Here is a 20,464-nt window from a genome sequence, read left to right on the forward strand (position 1 = left end):
AATGAATATATCATTGCACTCTCACCAGAACCCAAGGCATATATCTTGTCTGCTCATAACTACAAGGTCATAAATGCAATTGGGCCATATTTTTTACCTCGTGAGGGCGCTCTCAATCACTTCCGGGGGTATATTCATTCATACCCAAAACAGTTAGTAAAGATTGGAACACATTACCACCACAGACATCTAATCCATCACGGACAATTAGACTTTTAAAGGAGCTGTTACAAGTATAATCCACCTCTCAAGCAAATTGAAACTACGGCGCAACAAAGGTGACAGATCGCCTATTAATCTGTGCACGGCGAATCACGTAAACCCCCGGAAGTGATAAAAATACTATTTATAGCGCCCTCGCATGGTCAAAAATAAGGCGCATTTGTATGGATCTCATAAAAATTTGCATATTTTGCATATGTCAAGATTTGTCTTCAAAGCATTTGTTTAGCAAAAAAAAAAAAAACTTTTTTTCCCATTTTTCTCTCTCGAATTTTTTATTTAAGAACCTTTTCATCATTACGTATATATGAAACTGCCATAAATGACCTCATAATAGTTCTGAGGCGGACGATTTCATGTTAGGACATTTACAAAATAGGACATTTACAAAAGCAGCAAAAGTTGGTACTTACATGTGACGTAATCCAGTAACTGCTCGAACTGTCCAGGACTTAATTTATCCCACTGCATGGCGCTGATTGCTAGTAGAGCTTCAACTGTAGTGAAATGGAGTGCAGTAACTTAAAAATAAACTTGAAGCATCCAAAACGCAGACAAACAGAATCAAATGACAGCGATAAGGTCAAATTGGGGTCTCAGCGGTGACTACTGTTTTGAATGTGGTGACTCGCTTGTTGTTCTTGACTGGTTGAACAAGGTGAGCTTCATACACTCCAGCTAAATGAAATAAAATAAAATGATAACCGCAAATTTAATTTTCAAAACATTTTATTTTTACATTTTGTTTTGTTGACGAATGCGATACAAATGTTTACATCGGAAATTCGGAACGGTTAAGTCGCAACAGTTGAGTTGTGCTGAACTCCTGCAAAACAATCACTCTGTCACGTAAAATTTCGTTTTTGTATTCGCAGGAAGTATGAACCAGGCTTAAAGACACTGGACACTATTTGCAATTGCAAAGACCCGTCTGCTCACTTGCTGTATCTCAACATATGCATAAAATAACAAACCTGTCAAAATTTGAGCTCAAGCGGTCATCGAAGTTGCGAGATAATAATGAAAGAAAAAAACACGTTTGTCACAAGAAGTTGTGAGCTTTCAGATACCTGATTTCGAGGCCTCAAATTCTAAATCTGAGGTCTCGAAATCAAATTTGTGGAAAATTACTTCTTTCTCGAAAACTACGTCACTTCAGAGGGAGCTGTTTCTCACAATGTTTTATACTATCACCAGCTCCCCATTACTCATTACCAAGCAAGGTTTTATGCTAATAACTATTTTGAGTAATAACCAATAGTGTCCACTGCCTTTAACAGATAGATTTTGGATTGGCTGAGAGAGGATAGACGGTACTGCCCCTATCTTTATTTAAAATCAATTTGCATTGAGGAAATCAAAATTTATAAAACAAGAATAAAAACCTGTGAAAGACGCTGAACAAAACTATCAAATTAACATTTTAAAAAATTCCAACCTGCACTTTTTTTTTTTTTTAAACAAGTACACCTGCACTTAGCATAAGCCTACATGTTAGTCCGACACTCAATAATTAAGTGCACAAACACACTACCAGTAAAGATACAAATCCAAACCCATAATATCCATATCATTATAACAGTGTACAGTAGACTGAGCATATCTCTAGTGTTATGCTAGTATTAATAGTGTCAACATGAAAGACCAAATACAGCTTACCATTGAGAAAGTGCATAATATGCATGCATTACGTAAACTAAATAACAACCATGTGAAAATTGTACACACCTTAACACCATCAGGAAGTCAACGTCTGTAACTGACTCCCCCACTTTTCTCACTCTATTTCTCAGTCCTCCCTCGCTCTTGTCAACTCAAGAATCTTCAAAGCCGAACTCACTGTTGTGACTGCGTCTGTGTCCTTGCTCTATGGTCCTATATATAGGCCAGTGTCCCATGCAGCAGACTTATTTATTCCCTTTAATAAACTGGTTATAGGCAGCTGGCGAAGAAAACTTCACATCAAAACAGAGAGAGTAGTAACCAGTCAACCACATCCACCTACTACATGTACATACAGCAAGGAACTATACAATCAAACTGCACCACGAGTGATTGTGCGTTACGACGAACACACAGAGCAGGCAAACCCAGACATGTGAAGCTAACGAGAGTGGGTTGGGCTCTGTAGAAGGTTTGTAGCAAACACTGTGCCACACAATTCATGCAGAGCAACTACAGTCACCGGTCCACTGTGCTACAGTGTGCATGCAATCTGAGCACAGACCTACCAGCACTTACACACACACACAACCTAGGACAGTCAGAGGGAAAAGTGCTACGGGCCCATCCAAGCCGACTCTCTAGTCATGTATATCCTAGGGAGAGAGGTCAAAGTGACATTGGCTATTGACGGAATATGACTTCAGGTCCCTCATCCAACGAGAACTATTTACCTCTCTACTTCTTGCTCAGTCAGCTGGTCAGGCTGTTGTCCATTGCCGGCCGGGATCCTAATAATAGGCTAGTAATGACCTTGGATGCCACAAGTACATTCTAGACAAGGTTCATTACACCGTAATCTCCTCCACAGATGATTATGAGGACAGATGGATGAATTGAAGAGGTCCAGGAAGGAAATCAGACCTGGAAAGTACACAACAATACATTTTTAAGAACTCTCTTTATGACAAAATATGAAAAATATTAGGCCGTAATAATTTAGGGTAAATATCTTCCTTACCAAACAAACAAACAATCAAATCAAGATCAGACCTGGAAAATATACAACAATAAATTTTTAAAGGGAAGGTACAGGTTTGGTAATTACTCAAAACTAATACGTACTTGTAAACTGACATGGTAGCGGGCATTGGAGAGCTGATGATAGTATAAAACATTGTGAGAAACAGCTCCCTCTGAAGTAGCATAGATTTTGAGAAAGATGTAATTTCTCACAATGATAAAAGACTTCTAGCCAGAAGTCTTTTATCTGAAAGCACACTAATTCAGCCAACAACGGTGTTTTTTCTCTCATCATTTTCTCGCAACTTCGATGACCAATTTATCTCAATTTTTCACAGGCTTGTTATTTTGTGCTTATAAATGTTGGCATACACCAAGTGAGAAGATTGGTCTTTGACAATTACCAAACGTGTACATTCCCTTTAAGAACTTTGTTTTTGACAAGATATGAAAAATATTCAGCTTAAATATTTGGGGTAAGTATTTTCTTACTCCAGTTAAAGAACATCATACAAGGAGCAGACTTGGAAAATATAGAACAATCAATTAATTTTTAATAAATCTCTTTTGGAATAAGATGTGAAAAATATTTGGCCTAAACAATAAGGGGTAAGTACTTTCTTACTCAAGTAAAAGGATACCAAACCAAGACCTGGAGAATATACAATAATCAATTTTTAAGAACTTTTTTTTTTCGCAACATGTGGAAAATATCAGGCTTAAATAATTTGGAGTAGATATTTCCTTACTCGGATAAAAGGATACCAAATTAAGATCAGAACCTGGGATATAAATAATCAACATTCAATTTTTGTGAAATCTCCTTTTGACAAATTTTAGGCCTAAACAATTAGGGGGAAATATTTTCTTGCTAGGGTAAAAGGATACCAAATTAGATCAGACCTGGAAAATATACAACAAATCCATTAAAAAAAAATTTTTTTAAATTATGCCTTTATAGTTTGGGGTAAATATTACTCAGGTAAAAAAAGCTTGTAACTGTGTTCAATTTCAAATTCATTTCAGGTTAATTTCTTTTCAGTTTCAATAATGCAAAGGATTGACCTGTGCAACAGATTGTGCCAAACATTGGATCATGTGATATTGTTTGACAGCCATTTGTTAGTCATCTAGCAGAACAGACGGCCAAATATCTAAAACGAGCCAAATGTGTCCTCAAATGGCATAAGTCAATCTAATAATAAATTGTTTGTTTTGTAAAAAGAAAAACGTGTACATAGTGGGACATGTATGCAGGTTGTGTAAATAATATCTACAGTAAAGGATATTAAATTTGTAGTGACGGAACACGCAATGTATCAACACACTATTACAAGTTACGTTTCACAGAAATGACTCTATTTGAAAAAAAAGAAATTACGGGAAGGTGCACCAACCATTACCAGGTTCCACGAATTGTATCTCATTTAGAAATAAATTTCATTTCGAACAATGAAATTATGCATCAAAATAGAATGTACTGACATCAATGTTGCATGATACTCTTTCAGATTATTATACTGGTGCTAACAATTTGGGATGTCTGAAAAAGATACATAAATGTTTTGACAACAATAAATTATCCTTGATTGTAATTGTGGTTTTTCCCACTTTTCAGAATTTGTGCAACAACGATTTAGATAGTATAGCAAAAAAAAAAAAAATTGCACAAACAAATCATACGAGTTAAATTTTTCTCATGGAATGATCCATCATGTCAAATGATCCATTTTTTTGTTGACCGACAGGCCATGCAAAGTTGATGTTATCGCACATACGTAGAAACTCATTAATTGTTTGTTGACCGACACTCAATGGGAAGTTGATCTAATCGCAAAAATGCGTAGAGACTTTTCAGGATTACCTTTTTATGGACCTTCGTGCCATGTCTTTCTTACAAGAATGTCCATATGGTGCTCACTTGCCAATTTACATTGTTTTCGAGAAAGAGGTAAATTCTCACTCAAATATTGAAAGACTTCAGTCCTGACGTAAGGCATCTAAAAGCACACACATTTCTGTGCAACAAAGGAATCTTTTCTTTCACTATTATCTTGCAACTTTCATGAACAATTGAGTCCAAATGTTCACAGATTTGTTTTGTTACGCATATGTTTGAATACACCAAGTGAGAATACTGGTCTTTGACAATTACCAAAGGTGTCCAGTGCCTTAAAGCCATTGGACACTTTCGGTAAACAGCATTGTCCAAAGGCCCACACTTCGTGTATCACAACTTGTATATAAAATAACAAACCTGTGAAAATGTAGGCTCAGTCGGTCATCGGAGTCGGGAGAATATGACAGGAAAACCCACCCTTGTTTCCGCACGTTTCGCCGTGTAATGACATGTGTTCAAAATAAATCCGTAATTCTCGACGATGAGAATTGATAATTGTTTTAATGTTTTCTCAAAAAATAAAGCATTTCATGGAATAATATTTCAAGAGAAGTCTTTTACCATTACCTTCTATAAACCCTACAAGTTATCTGTGAACTTTTCTTTTTGTCTGTTCCGAAAGTGTATAATGGCTTTAAACAAAATACTAAACAACCTCTGTATACATAACAATGTACTAATCATTTTCTTAAATTCAACCATAGAGCTAGAAAATCTGTCCACGTTTTCTTATCTACTGAGAGTGCAGTAGTTGTATTGTCACAAAGGGCAAATACGGTGTATAAATAGTATTGTTTACTCTACACATATTTATTTATCGGATAAGATTATCATCAAACTCTAAGATTGTGTACTTTTCCAACCAAGAATTTTTAGATTCCAGGGTATAGACGGACCATTATTAATTGCTTCATTTCTAGAGATTCATATTTGCCTTTGTCAATAAAGGAGGCTTATTTTTATAAATCTATTTATTTTGTATATTTAAAAGCCTACAGAGCATTGGATAGACTTGTGAACAAGTCGTTAATGGTCTGCCGCGGTGAGATAGTCGAGTTGTGGCGGTACTCTTGCGAGATAACTGCTCTCGCGCAAACTGCTGGTTGCCGACTTCTACTCATAAGGCCAGCAGTTTCGCGAGAATACCTCGTGAATACTTTGAATAGAGTCGGAAAGCTATCTAACGACAAATCTAAGCATTGGGTGAACTTGACTGTAGTAAAATGACCAACAACAAGCTTGGAAGAACATTTCATTATTTAATGTTCAAGGTTTGTTCTACTATCTATTGTTTTCATTCCTTAAAGCCACTGTACACGTTTGGTAATTGTTAAAGACCAGTGTTCTCACTTGGTGTATCCCATCATAACCAAAAAATAACAAGCCTGTGAAAATTTGGGCTCAATTGATCATCGAAGTTGCGAGAAAATTATGAAAGAAAAAACGCCCTTGTTGGACGAATTTGTGTGCTTTCAGATAGGAATAAAAGACTTCTAACTAGAAGTCTTTTATTATTTAGTGAGAAATAACCTCTTTCTCAAAAACTACGTTACTTCAGAGGAAGTCGTTTCACATGTTTTATACTATCAACAGCTCTCCAATGCTCATTACCAAGTCAGTTTTCAAGTTAATAATTGTTTTGAGTAATTACCAAAACGTGTACCTTCCCTTTAAGCTTACAGTTCATCAATAATTTTTATTTAAACCGATAAACAACAGGAATTTCTTCTTATTCCCCCTTCCTTTTCCACTTCTTTTTTCATCCATCTTCTCCTTTTTTTAAAGCATTAAATTACCCATTGATATTTTATATATATTGGAATTCGTTTGAAATTATTGAAATTTACCTCAATAACATAAATTTTAAAAAATCTATTTCTGATCTTTATTTCAGTTGTCAGTCTTAGTCCATCTCTGTGCTGTACAGCATAATTATTAAAGGCTCAGCCGTCGATTTCACAAAGAGTTAGGACTCGTCTTGTCTCGAGTTAGGACGAGTAACTCGTCCTAACTTAGGATTAATCTTAAGGTCTGCATGCTACAGTGCAGGGTTGGGACTCGTCCTAAATCATAAGATTAATCTTAAGTTAGGAAGAGTTTTGTGAAATCGACGGCTGGACACTATTGGTGGCTACTCAAAATAATAAGAATAAAAACTTACTCGGTATTGAGTAATGGGGAGCTGTTGGTAGTATAAAAAAAATGAGAAACGGCTCCCTCTGAAGTAACAGTTTTTGAGAAAGAGGTAATTTCTTACTCAAACATTGAAAAGACTTCAGGCCTGAAGCCCCTTTTAGGCATCTGAAAGCACACAAATTTGTGCAACAAGGGTGTTTTTCTTTCATTATTCTCTTGCAACTTCAATAACCAATTTAGTCAAAATTTTCACAGATTTGTGATTTTATGCATGCATGTGTTGGAATACACCAAGTGAGAATATTCATTACTGGTCTTTGACAATTACCAAAGATGTCAAGCCGATGCTTTTCACCAAACTCTTCCTAAACTTAGGATTAATCTTAGGACAAGTTTAGTTCCGTATCCATATACGTTAGGATACAATGAACCCTAAGTTAGGACGGGTTACTCGTCCTAACTCCAGATAGGATTAATCCTAGCATTTCGTGAAATCGTCTGCAGTGCCTTTAAAAAAATCTCAGTTTCCTGTTTGAGGCAAATCCAAAAATGAGTCAGTTACTAGGTCAGTTACCCTTTCTGAAGAGTCTGCAACTGCAGAGAGATTCCTTCCTGAAAACTAGACATCTTTCTAGACAGCTTTTCTGCCCCATAAAAACTATCAGGATCGTGTAAAGTACTTCATGCAAATTCATACCTAATGGACTTCAACACCATCAAAGTCACGGATCACTGGGTACTTATCATTCTCAAGGAAAATACTTCAACGATGTGAAAATGGAAAGTCATAAATATTTGAGGAGAAATCTGGAACAAGAACCTTACGGTCTTGAATTTCCTGACATATCCAGGTTTAAAGACACTGGACACTATTGGTATTGTCTAAGACCAGTCTTCTCACTTGGTGTATCTCAACATACATGTATGCACTAAATAACAAACCTGTGAAAATTTGAGCTCAATTGGTCATCGAAGTTGCGAGATAATAATGAAAGAAAAAAACACCCTGTTACACGAAGTTGTGTGCTTTCAAACGCTTGATTTCGAGACCTCAAATTCTAAACTTGAGGTCTCAAAATCAAATTCATGGAAAAGTACCTCTTTCTCGAAAACTACTCCACTTCAGAGGGAGCAGTTTCTCACAATGTTTTATACTACCAATCTGTCCCCATTACTCGTTACCAAGTAAGGTTTTATGCTAATAATTATTTTGAGTAATTACCACTAGTGTCCACTGCCTTAAAGTATCAGCTGAAATGAACTGTTTTCTGATGGGATAATGCAAAGGCCTGATACTTCACGGAGGCAACGAAGGCGATTGGCTCATGCCCACTGGTCATTGCCTTGGTGCCCTAGAAATTCTCCAGTAGAAATTGACAATTTTCTCGTAGGGTGCCCTTCACCAAGAAGAAAATACCTTGGTGCCCTTGCCCTTTCAAAAACGAAGCATACAGGCCAGTGAAGTCACATATTTTTCAAAGCATTTATCTTGAGGTTCAACATTCTTATAATTCATTCTTTTTTTTCTTTTAAAAAAACCCAATACAGCGTCCGGTAACAACAAAAAATTACGATTATCTAAAACCGATTTGCAAAATGGAAAATCACTATCACTTTCACTATAACGATAATATAATTATTTTTTGCTGGAAAATAAAATTTAAAAATCTGTGCATTTTTCTTCTCAAACTTTTGCACATTAAATTAAATAGCATACATGCAGGCCTGGATTTACACGGGGCCATGGCCTCCGTTGCCCGCCCCTGGTCTTGGCCTTGGTGCCCCTTAAATATTTTGCCTTTAAGATTTTCCAATGGTGCCCTTGCAAAGTCCCCTTTTCAAAATGAAAATGGCCTTGCTTTACAAGGATGAAATTCCAGGCCTGATATGTTTAAAATGTCACTAGGATGACACTCGGACCAATATCACAAATGCAAAAATCCTAAAATAAAAACAAATTTATTTACAAGAATTTTTTCTTCTGAATGAGTCCGTCTTGTCCAGTAAATCCCGCTGGTACAACTATAGCCTCAAAAACAATTTTCAAAATGACAGTAAGTTTTGGATCCCTACTCAAAATATGACCTACATGCGTCGCACATCCAGCGACTGGCAGACGACAGTGAGCGTGCTTCATGCACATTCTACCCCCTCCCCCCCCCCCATGCAAAATGACCGATTGCGATGGGATCTCAACACGAGGGATATTGTGTTTCGTCGATGGGACGCTCAATGTAATTGGCTTGGAAGCCGTTGCTCTGAGGGTCATGTAGAGATACAGTGGATTCATCTTGACTATGCTGACTCAAATCTTAAACCCTTGGGTTACTACCGTGGACCCATAATCAGAACGAGATGCTTGTTATCGCCACTTGTTCACCTACGTACAGAAACAAATCCCACGTGTGTGCTACAAGCTCAGAGTTTTTTTTTTACTTGGATTGATTTTTTTAAGTATTTGTTTGATTGTTTATCTCTGTAGGTTATTTCAATGCATTTTTATGACGTGTATAATATTGTGCATATATATATAGCGCAGCTTCAAAGCAAATTTAGCTTTAAGATTTTGCCTTCATTGTTTTTTCTTTTTTGTGAACTGGACATCAATTTGTTATGAGCTTAAATGGCATTGAATACTGAATCAATGCATGAACATGTAATGTAGTGCTAAAGAATTTAAAGTTTTACATAATTTTCACACAAAAACTGGCAGTATTTTGCACCGCCCAAAATTTGACAGGCACTGTACCTTGTAAAAAGTGGATGCATAAATAGTTGAATAACACAAAATAATAAGTTTACTTTAGACACTTTAAAGAACAAAGCTGATCACTTCACTTTTGCAATATTAAACAAAATGTACAAGTACCAATATGTAAAGTTCATGGTTTGAATTCGTCTTAAATAGACTTGACAAAATTATTTCATTGCAATTTTTTTTCTCATAAATTGTATTCGCATTGTTTTTAATTATTTAGTTTGTTTATTAATGTATCATACTAAATTGTTGTTGTGTTCAACGATAAAGTGGGAACAGTTTTAAATTTTGCAACTTTCAAAAAAAAAAAAAAACTTTCCAATTTCCAACCTCAATCTGAATCAGCTGGAAAAAAAATTGAATGCAAAACAAAAATCTTTTGAAATCATACTTGTCCAAGGTCCGAGCGTTTGAAATTAAAAAATCAGCTACACATTTAAAGAAAGAGTTGCTCTTGAGAAAATGTATCGAGAACGGACAAGGGGAAACTTGATATCAGAAACTCACCGGCTGGGATAGCTACGCCTCTCAAATTTCCCCTCCCTTGTGACTCTGCCTTTCTTTCTTTCCGTTAAAAAGCTTGTTCAATGACGACATTTTGCAAGTCGTGTTTACACAGAGCGACTGCATTTTAGGGGGATCGAAGTCTTTTGTCTGAATATTTTGTTTTTGTCTTCACACTGACAGGATATTTTAATTTGTTGGGGGTAGTCTTAGACGTTATGTGCAAAAGTGAAATCAAATACTGACCATGGAAATGTATACCTTTTGGCTTTTTACAAATTGCAGAATCATATTTTTAAAAATAATAATACAAATACTACATCTCATGAAGATCGCATGCTACAATATGCACAAGTAGACACAAGAAACATTTGTTTATGAGTCCTTGGAAAAAATCAAATAAACTGCTCAACCTATGAAAAAATCATGAGTTTTCAATAACAATCTTACTTTTCAAATCTACACTTTTGGAAACTGTTCAAAACTCCTTTTTATTTAAAACTATATACATTATTACAAAAAGGTAATTTAATTAGCAAAAATTCCGAATGGCTGACCTGCCAAAAAATCAAAACCTGAAGTTTAGTTGTCCCCTAATAAAATTTGGTTTTCAAGTGTCTTAAGCGTATCTTAATTTATTAACTTATTTTTGTGAATATTTACCGTTTAACATCTTGGTTGCTATGGGACTTTATTTGGTGTGAAGCTCTAGCTTACATGAACAGCGCCACCTTGTGTTCACAACATAAATAGTCAGATTTTTGCAGATTACTTACTCGAGTAAAACTATAGTCACTACTCTCCAACTCATACTACATGTATCAAGTCAGGCCTGGGCCCAATTTCATAGAGCTGCTAAGCACAAAAATTTGCATAGCATGAATTTTTTGCCTTGATAAAAACAGGATTACCAACCAAATTTCCACGTGAATTTCAGGATAAGCAAACAACAGCTGAATACCAGTAACAAGCAATATGCAACAAATGGAAATTTGGTTGGTAATCCTATTTTTATCAAGGAAGAAAATTTCACGCATAGCAAATTTTCATGGTTAGCAGCTCTATGAAATTGGGCCCTAGAACTCCACAACGGAGGCCAAAGAAGGCCATTGCCTCCATTGCCCCAGGTATTGGCCTTGGTGCCCTTTCAGAATTTTCTCAACGACTTCAAGGTTTTCCCAACGGAAGTGCCCTTTGCAAAATGAAAATGGCCTTTCCCTCATAAAGATGAAATTCCAGGTCTGTCAAACATGTTTCTCAATGCTAGACTGTTGCATTTTATTTACTAAGGGATTTCAAAAACTTTCCATGAGTTGAACAAAAATTATTATTATTATTTTTTTTTACCCATACACCGATGTGTGTTAGCACTGTATACTCACTTACACAAGTTCTGTGGACAAAAATCACGGGCATATTACTCGGGTGGGTACCAAAAAACAAAAATTAATATTCTTTATCCCTGATGTAAATTTAACATCTATTAAACAATATTTTCACATAAACCAAATAACTGTTGTTGCCCTGACTCAGTGAACTGAGTAACACCATTGCACATAATGTGTCTTGCTTTCAAGGACACAAAAGTCATGACCAGGACTCGAACCAACAACCCGCTGATCAGAAACACCAGAACTTGAGTCAGTGCTGCTCGACCACAGCAGTCCAGAAAATCAATGAGTTGAGTCAATCTTACATCCTTGAAAGAGTTTGTGAAATTTGTTTTGGAGGAAATTAACTGGATAAGTTGAAAAGTTGCAACCCAAAAGATGTGAAAACATCTGTGGTGATTGTGTAAACAACTCTATTTTAATAGAGTTGTTTACACAATCACCACAGTTTAATAGATTTACAGTTGACTGCTTTTGGGTGTTGGTGTTTCATGGTTGGATGCTTTTGAAAAGCCTAATGTTCAAAATAGAGCGTTTTATGATTTAGGGAGCCTAATGCCATACATGCAAAATGAGTATTCAGCTCTACACACAGTCCATTTATGAAAGGGCGAAAGTCGTTTTTATTTTGCAAAGGGCACCAAGGCCAAGACCAGGGCAACGAAATGGACTAGTGGAAAATCAAGGCACTGGACACCTAGTGTGACCATCCACCACCAATGGGCTGTAAAGTTGACACTTTAACTGTCATGGGCTTAATGCATTTTTGGAGAGAGTGTGTAATCAGCTTCAAAATGATACCATCCACATTCTAATCAGACTTTTCTTGACGAAGTTATGGATGGTCACAATTGTCAAAGACCAGTGTTCTCTTGTGTGGTCCCAACATGCATAAAATAACAAATCTGTAGAAATTTTGACTCAATTGGTCATCGAAGTTGAAGGAGAATAATGAAAGAAAAATCACCTTTGTCGCACAAATTTGTGTGCTTTCTTCAGACGCATAAAAAAGGCTTCAGGTCCGAGTTCTTTGATTTTTTTTAAATGAGAAATTACCTCTCTCTCAAAACTACGTTACTTCAGCAGCTCTCCATTGTTCGTTACCAAGTAAGATTCTTTGCTAACAATTATTTTGAGTAAATTAGGTCTTCCAATAGGGTCTGGTGGCTTTTAGGGGCCTTTCATTTGATAAATATGGTTCAAACATTTCTGAGGATAGTTGATACTTTTTCAATCTGCCACATATTTTATGTAAGGTCCACTGTGAAAATAAATACTAAATTTTAAATTTGTTGAATGTATCTCAATCTTCAATCTGAGGTGTTCGGGCACTATAGTAACAAAATAACAAAAACTCTCCTTGTTTATTATCATGTCCTAAATCTGCTAGGAGGGGCTCAATAACTTCCAGGTCATAGCAACAGTTTCATTTGATCTAAAGATAAAATCTGTTTGCAAGCAAGTTAATAGCTTTGTGTCAACCCTACTAATCTATGTATTTTCTAGAAAGATTATTTCAGTATTTTTCGGTCATAAATCATCTCAGAATTTTGAGCAAAGTGCTCTGCAAATCAAGAGGCTGAATGTATGTTGGGACATTAAGTCTTTACACAGTGTAACATACACAATCATACCCAGAATTTGTTTAAAGGCAGTGGACACTATTGGTAATTTCTCAAAATAATCATTAGCATAAAACCTCACTTGGTAACGAGTAATGGGGAGAGGTTGATACTTATAAAACATTCTGAGAAACGAATCCCTCTGAAGTGACGTAGCTAGTTTTCGAGAAAGAAGTAATTTTTCACGAATTTGATTTCGAGACCTCAGACTTAGAATTTGACATTTCGTATTCTTGATCCTTTCCTCAGGCATGATAAATGGACCTTAGGAAAAAAAGTAGGAATATTATAACAAGTACAAGGGCTAACCTACAAGTACACGTATGGTGTAGACTTTAAAGACGTGGACACTAATAATAATTGTCAAAGACCAGTCTTCTCACTTGGTGTATCTCAACATTCATAAAATAACAAACCTGTGAAAATTCGAGTTCAATTGGGAGCGAAATTGCGAGATAATAATGAAAGAACAAACACCCTTGTCACACAAAGTTGTATGCTTTCAGATGCATGATTTCGAGACCTCAATATCTAATTATGAGGTCTCACAATCAAATTCGTGGAAAATTACTTCTTTCTCGAAAACTACGTTACTTCAGAGGGAGCCGTTTCTCACAATGTTTTATACTATCAACCTCTCCCCATTACTCGTTACCAAGTAAGGTTTTATGCTAATAATTATTTTGAGTAATTACTAATAGTGTCCACTGCCATAGACGTTTCAGGCTAAATAATCACAACTTCACAGTCTCAAGAAGGAAGAACATCATTCCCGTTTCCTCATACGAAGAAAGACAAAACTCGCAACAACAAGGAAGTGATGAACATGTAAATATAAGAACTTAAGAAGGATAAATAAAACCATTGAGGATGCAATGAGGAAGAAATAAAACATAGCATTGCTTTAACCCTCAAGAAATCAATGATAATCCCATTCTGCTTGTACAGTGTAATGTAAATAGGATTCATCTGTTTATTTAGGAGTCTCGGGAAAATGAGGAACAAGGTACGGGAAGGAGGAAATAATTAGACAGACACAGATCAAGTTTGTATTAGAGGCCAATCGTGAAGGATAACATTTGGAATTATAAGAAAAATATTTTTGTAATTTTTTATGTTTATATTATACTAGGAAGGATAACATTTGGAATGAGAAAAATATTTGTATATATCATTATATATATTTTGTTTTCCTTAAATTTTGAATATGTACGTTCTCTCACACAAGTGGTTTAAGTTTGTATTTGCAGACCAAACCCAATTCAAATCCAAAATTAAAACAAGGTGTACAAAATGGCAAGTACTGTCTTTAAACATGAACATGTAAACCCTCATCTTGGAGTATTTAAATGATGTGGTTCTAATGGTGCTGTGGGTTCCTAATGCTGTGGGTTCGAACGTAGCAGTTGTGTACTCCTTGCAGCCTAACGTGTATAGGGGACCCATTTCACAGTTGCTGGATTGTAAATTTCTGGTAATGATATGATATTATGAAATAAGGATTCTTCACAAAGTGAACTTTGTCCATGTAGCTCGCAAGCTTGAATTGACATGATTGAAGAAACCTGTAAACAAGGGTGCAATGCGTCACGTGTGTGAACCATAAACACTGGGGTTAACTTCTTCCCTGATACTGGTGCTGGGTTCTTCGCATGCATCTTTCGCAAGCATCCACCGATCCTACGTGTTATGGGACCAGTTGCGATAACGTAACCCTCCTCCCGACAGCCCGTAGGGAAGAGGGTTACGTTATTGCAACTAACATGGGACCCATCTGAAGGACATTTAAGCAGTTATGGTATCTTGCTCAAGGACACAAGTGCCACGACAAGGACTCAAACCCACACATTGCTATTCAGATACACCAGAATTTGAGTCGTGCTTTTAATAGCGCTTAACTCAGATTGACTGAGGAAAAAAAGCAAAATTTGAACACACAAATTTTGGCAGCTCTTTAGTTAGATCTCTACGATGGTGAACTAAGAGCTACGGTTATAGCAGTTGCGATAACATAACCCTCCTCCCTCCGGCTGTCGGGAGGAGGGTTATGTAAATCGCAACTACGATTATAGCAGTGTACTGGTACACTAACAGATGATGTACGTAAGCATTTCATCTCTAGCTATTTATTTAAAACTAACAACGTGATGAAACTGAAAGGATACTTCTAAATCTTCCTCTTGAAGGCTATAAATAATACGAAGTGTCTACTGTAGTTTAGAAATAGTTTACACTAATAAAATAAAAGCAGCCACAAAATGTTAACCGTTTATTTATGTTGCTAAACGCTGTACAAATATGATCAACTAAACTAAAGCTAACACTCTCAGGTCTCACTCCTCGGTCATTAATAATATAATTTTAATTACAAAATATTAAACAAAATTTAAAACAATATTTTTAAATACACTTTTTTAAAGCCATTGGACACTTTCTGTAAACAGTATTGTCCAAGGCCCACACTTCTTGTATCACAACTTCTATAAAATAACAAACCTGTGAAAATTTAGGCTCAATCAGTCATGCATCGGAGTCGGGAGAAAATAACGGGAAAACCCACCCTTGTTTCCGCACGTTTTGGCGTGTCATGACATGTGTTTTAATTAAAATAAATCCGTAATTCTCGATATCAAGAATTTATATTGTTTTAATGTTTTGTAAAAAAAAAAAAGCATTTCATGGAATAATATTTCAAGAGAAGTCTTTCACCATTACCTTCTGTAAATCCTGTAAGTTATTTGTAAGTCTGTGAACTTTAAATTTTTGTTCTGTTCCGAAAGGGTCCAATCCCCAATGGCTTCAACCAAATGTTTTAGGTCATTTTGTACCTGTTCTAACTTCAGCAAACTTGTACACCGTACCATCACCTAAGTAACAGCATGGAGGTAGAAATAGACCATGACAGCACAGCCTCACATTCACAAATCACAAGAGAGTAATAAAAATCGTACAAGCACTGCACAACACTAGTAGTAGTAACAGAACCACTAGCTGTATGCAGCAGTAGGAGGGCCTAGGGGCCTGCAGAGAGACAGCCACACAGCAACAATGATCAACAACACGACCTATGCTAGGGTAGTCCCCCTTATTCTTTGACATTTTCTGCTGAGATGCTTACCTTATATTGATGACAACACTCCTAGTTCCATGCAGCTCAAACCTAACAAGTTTTAAAGCAAGCTATAGTGTGGAAAGTACTACAGCAAGGTGGAGTAGAAACAACTCTTATAAACTTACCACGGACAGCCGCGTAACTGCATGCGTCTGTACTGTTTGTTTTCGTTCGTCTCAGATTCAACAAGTGCGGAATATAAAAAAGAGATAGAGGCCGTGTCCGAATTGGCGACTTTGGCTACAGCTACGGCTAGATCAGCGCGTCTGTCAGTGTTGAAGAATGGCAGACGCGCGCGCCCTAGCCGTAGCTGTAGCCGAAGTCGCCAATTCGGACACGGCCAGAGTCTGCTCAACAAATTGAGAGCAGCGCCCTCTTGTGAGTCTATCGTTGTCAATGTCAATAAACGGAGCTAAAATCACAATGCCCAGTTGAGGCTTCAGTAATAATTCAGTAATAATTTTATTAATTTATGAGAGTGCGTCTCAAACCTGAGGGAGTCCTAAAAATAATAATAGCTTGTTTAAGCTACTTTGAAATCGTCTGCATTAATGGTTTGAACATTATGAGGCGTACGGCCTACCCTCCAAGGGACAAAACGGGGAACTTTGGGCGGGTCACATATTTATGGCAAGAAGTAACAAATACTTTTTACCCTTTAATTTAATTGACGTGGGTGATATTATTTGGGATTCATCCCATTATTTTAAAATTAATGAAATATAAAACAATTCTGAGTATGCAAATAAGTGCCAATGAAAGTTTGCATTGTAGATGATCTATGGTGCGTCATCAATGGCCAACCGTTAATAGAGGCAAAATTAATTGATGAAATAAAAAAGAACAAAACTCCTTCAAAATAAAGACAATCGGCCCAATTTCATAAAGCTGTTGAACAGAAAATACTGCAAAAAAATGAGTGGGACACCAGTCACAACAATGGAAACTTACTGTTATTTTGGATGGTAACCCAGTGGTAACCAGTTTCTTAAAGGGACACGTTGCATTGTATCGGTCGAGTTGGTCTTTGAAAAGCGTTTGTAACCTATTGTTATAAAATGCATATGATTAGAAAGATAATTTAGATAAGTAGAACATAATCCACACAAATTTTCCTTGAATTCGCGTGGTTTTCCTTTTACTTTGTGAACTAACATGGTCGGCCATTTTATGGGAGTCAAAAATTTGACTCCCATAAATGATCGACCGTGTTAGTCGATGAGGTAAAAGGAAAACCACGCAATTTCGAGGCATACTTGTGTGGATCATTATATTCTACTTTTACAATATCTTTCTAATCATATGTGTTTCATCACAAACGGTTACAAATGCTTTTCAAAGACCAACTCGACCGATCCAAGGGCAGCGTGTTCCTTTAAGTATTACTTTTGTTTTGCTTACAGGCTTTTTGAAGTTGGACCTTGCTACTGTGTGTAAGCTATGAGTGAACGTCAGATACTCGGGTTGGACAAACTTCAAAGTTTAATATTTAGGACTGCACTATAATCTCACTGGGCAAAACTCTGTGGAAATTATACATTATTAAAAATACTCTTGGGAAAATGACAATAAGTGCTTCCACATGTTCCAATACTATATAGTGTCATATTATTTTTCCATTGTTACTGGGTATAGCGAGGCTCTAATTCTACCTCCATGGGCAAACCAAGTAGAAATTGTTGATGACTTGACAGGTAAGCTCAAGCCAATTTATGTCACAGCAAAAAAAAAAAAAAAAAAAAAAAAAAAAAACTTTGTGTAAAAATAATGTGACAACACTCTTTGGAAAAGACAATAAGGTCTTAAATCTTCCATGTTCCAATATCATGGGTCATTTAATTTGATATATTTTTTCCGAATACAATGAAGCAAACAAAATACAAATTGTTGATGACCTGAAAGGGTTAAATCTCAAGCCAATAATAATATGTCATGGCAGCAAAAGAAGTTACAAAAAAAAACTCCAAAATGAACCAAAGTCTATTCATCAGACTGTTTGGGTGTATGGGCCTTGTCACAGGAGACAACTTTTACAAGCAACTTGGAGGCAACCAACTGCAGTGCATGCTACAAGACCACTTAGGTAGCACATGAGTCATTTTTTTGAACATTTTATTACGATTCACCCCCAAAAATATGTGAACATTGAAATGTGAATGGCTTTTCTTCTTGGAGATTGCTGTGAACTGGTTGCCTGTGAATTGCCCGTGTGATTTGGCCATATGGGTACTGTGCAGTTGTGTCAACCTTTAAATCAAACACGGTTTCAATAGTAGAAGGTTCACTAGAAATACTTTATATTCATTATAAACTCAAATGTGTCAATTAAGCGTTTATGCTAAAAACATTTTTTTTTATTCAGGCAATAAGTTGACTGATCAAAGCCAACATTTGTCACAAGCAGATAATGTGATAACTTCTTTTAGGTTAATACTTATTAATTCTGATTCTAGCTACCGGGCAACCTCGGTAGTCTAGTTGGTAAGACACTACTCTAGAATTGCAAAGGTCGTGGGTTCGGATCCCACCCGAGTAACATGACCGTGATAATTTTTCACAGGACTCGGGAAAGTACCGAGTATACAGTGCTAACACATCGGTGTATGGTGTTACGTGCGCCTAGTCCATTACAATGTCAAAAAGGAACTAAAGCACGACAGAGACATTTGACAAGGAAGAGTGAAACCTAACCAGCGATTATAGTCACGATGATAATTTATTTTACTCAAACAACAATATTTAAAACAATAGAACAATTAATAATGTACATGGCAGATTTAATACAATTCAAATGAGAGACTCTAAGATTATAGCTACCGGAAGTTTGATGACTGGGTTTGATGTGCTGGTTACACGGTGTCTCTTCTAAATTGACGTCTGGCACTAGATTGGTACATCTGGGGAGAGCCTCAAACCTGGCATGGGTTTAGGCCATCTAGGAAGAGCCTCAAAACCGGGCGTGGGTTTTAGGCCATCTAGGAAGAGCCTCAAAACCGGGCGTGGGTTTTAGGCCATCGGAGCGCAAGAACTGGGTGGTTCAAGCCATCAACTTGAAGGAGAAAGAGCACAGTTTTGACTGACTGCCTCTATAGCTGGAATATGGCTGAAACACCAACACTGGACAATGGTGTGGCCGACGGTTGGAGTGGTGACACCCATCAATGTATGGGTTGGGCAGAGCCCCTGGCTGACTCAGTGGTGGCGGAGTGATGAGTGTAACCCAGCAAGAGGCATACCCAGTATTTTATAGGCTAGAAACATCACACAATGCAGTGGGCAATTATACTAAACATTGTGTCCACTGCACATTAACAATAAGTTTGGAGTGTCAACACCTTAAGGACACAATGTTACATTATGACCGTTGCATAACATCTAACAATACACATTGTGCAACAGACTGACCTGTTTTGCCAAATACCACAGATGTTCTTAAAGACCAACAAATATGTCATAACAAAAGGAACAGGATAAGGGGGAGAGAAAGCCCATCTGTAACAATGGGTAAAAAAAAAAAAAGGAATATTACTAATCCCCGATGAACATTTAACACTGCAAACCTCTCTTAGTTAAACTTCCCTCAAGCAAAGTTTCAAATCCAACTAACTCAATTTAATTCCACTGTTGCATGTTCCTTCAAGAAGTTATTAAAAATAACTCTATTAACACAACTACACCCCTGAGGTACGAGTAATACTCAATAATATATAAATTAATGTTTCCTTTACCACTAATATATACAAATTTTCAGTAGTGCACCATAAAAACCTAAAAATCATGGATTATAAATACTGAGTGAGTTTATACATTATTTTCAAAGACTAGTTGATCCAGAATACAGAAGAGTAAAGAAGTGTCTTAATATTAAAGGCACTGGGCACTATTGATAGTTGTCTTATTTAAAGACCAGTATTCTCACAATGGTGTTATCCCAACATATGCATAAAATATGGGCTCAATTGGTCATAAAAGTTGCAAGAGAATAATGAAAGAGAAAATACCCTTGTTGCACATTAATTTGTGTGCTTTCAGTTGCGTAATGAAGACTTCAGGCATGAAGTCTTTTAATATTTTAGTGACAAATTACCAAAAAGAGGGAGCTATTTCTCACAATGTTTTATACTATCAACAGCT

At 36.5% G+C, this 20,464-nt stretch overlaps 1 long non-coding RNA gene across 2 annotated transcripts; it reads right to left on the reverse strand.

Moving 5' to 3' along the window:
- Nucleotides 1-493: 493 nt before the first annotated feature.
- On the reverse strand, nt 494-16,514 carry LOC117288344. Of its 2 annotated transcripts, none has more exons than XR_004518875.1 (3): nt 16,456-16,514; nt 1,951-2,808; nt 494-900 (listed from the first exon to the last, which is right to left on the reverse strand). It is a non-coding gene; the product is annotated as an uncharacterized LOC117288344 (long non-coding RNA). The 2 variants fall into 2 exon arrangements; XR_004518874.1 differs by having other exon boundaries at nt 16,337-16,497.
- Nucleotides 16,515-20,464: the final 3,950 nt, after the last annotated feature.

Source organism: Asterias rubens, chromosome 3 (assembly GCF_902459465.1).
Source record: "Asterias rubens chromosome 3, eAstRub1.3, whole genome shotgun sequence".
NCBI classification, from domain to species: Eukaryota; Metazoa; Echinodermata; class Asteroidea; order Forcipulatida; family Asteriidae; genus Asterias; species Asterias rubens.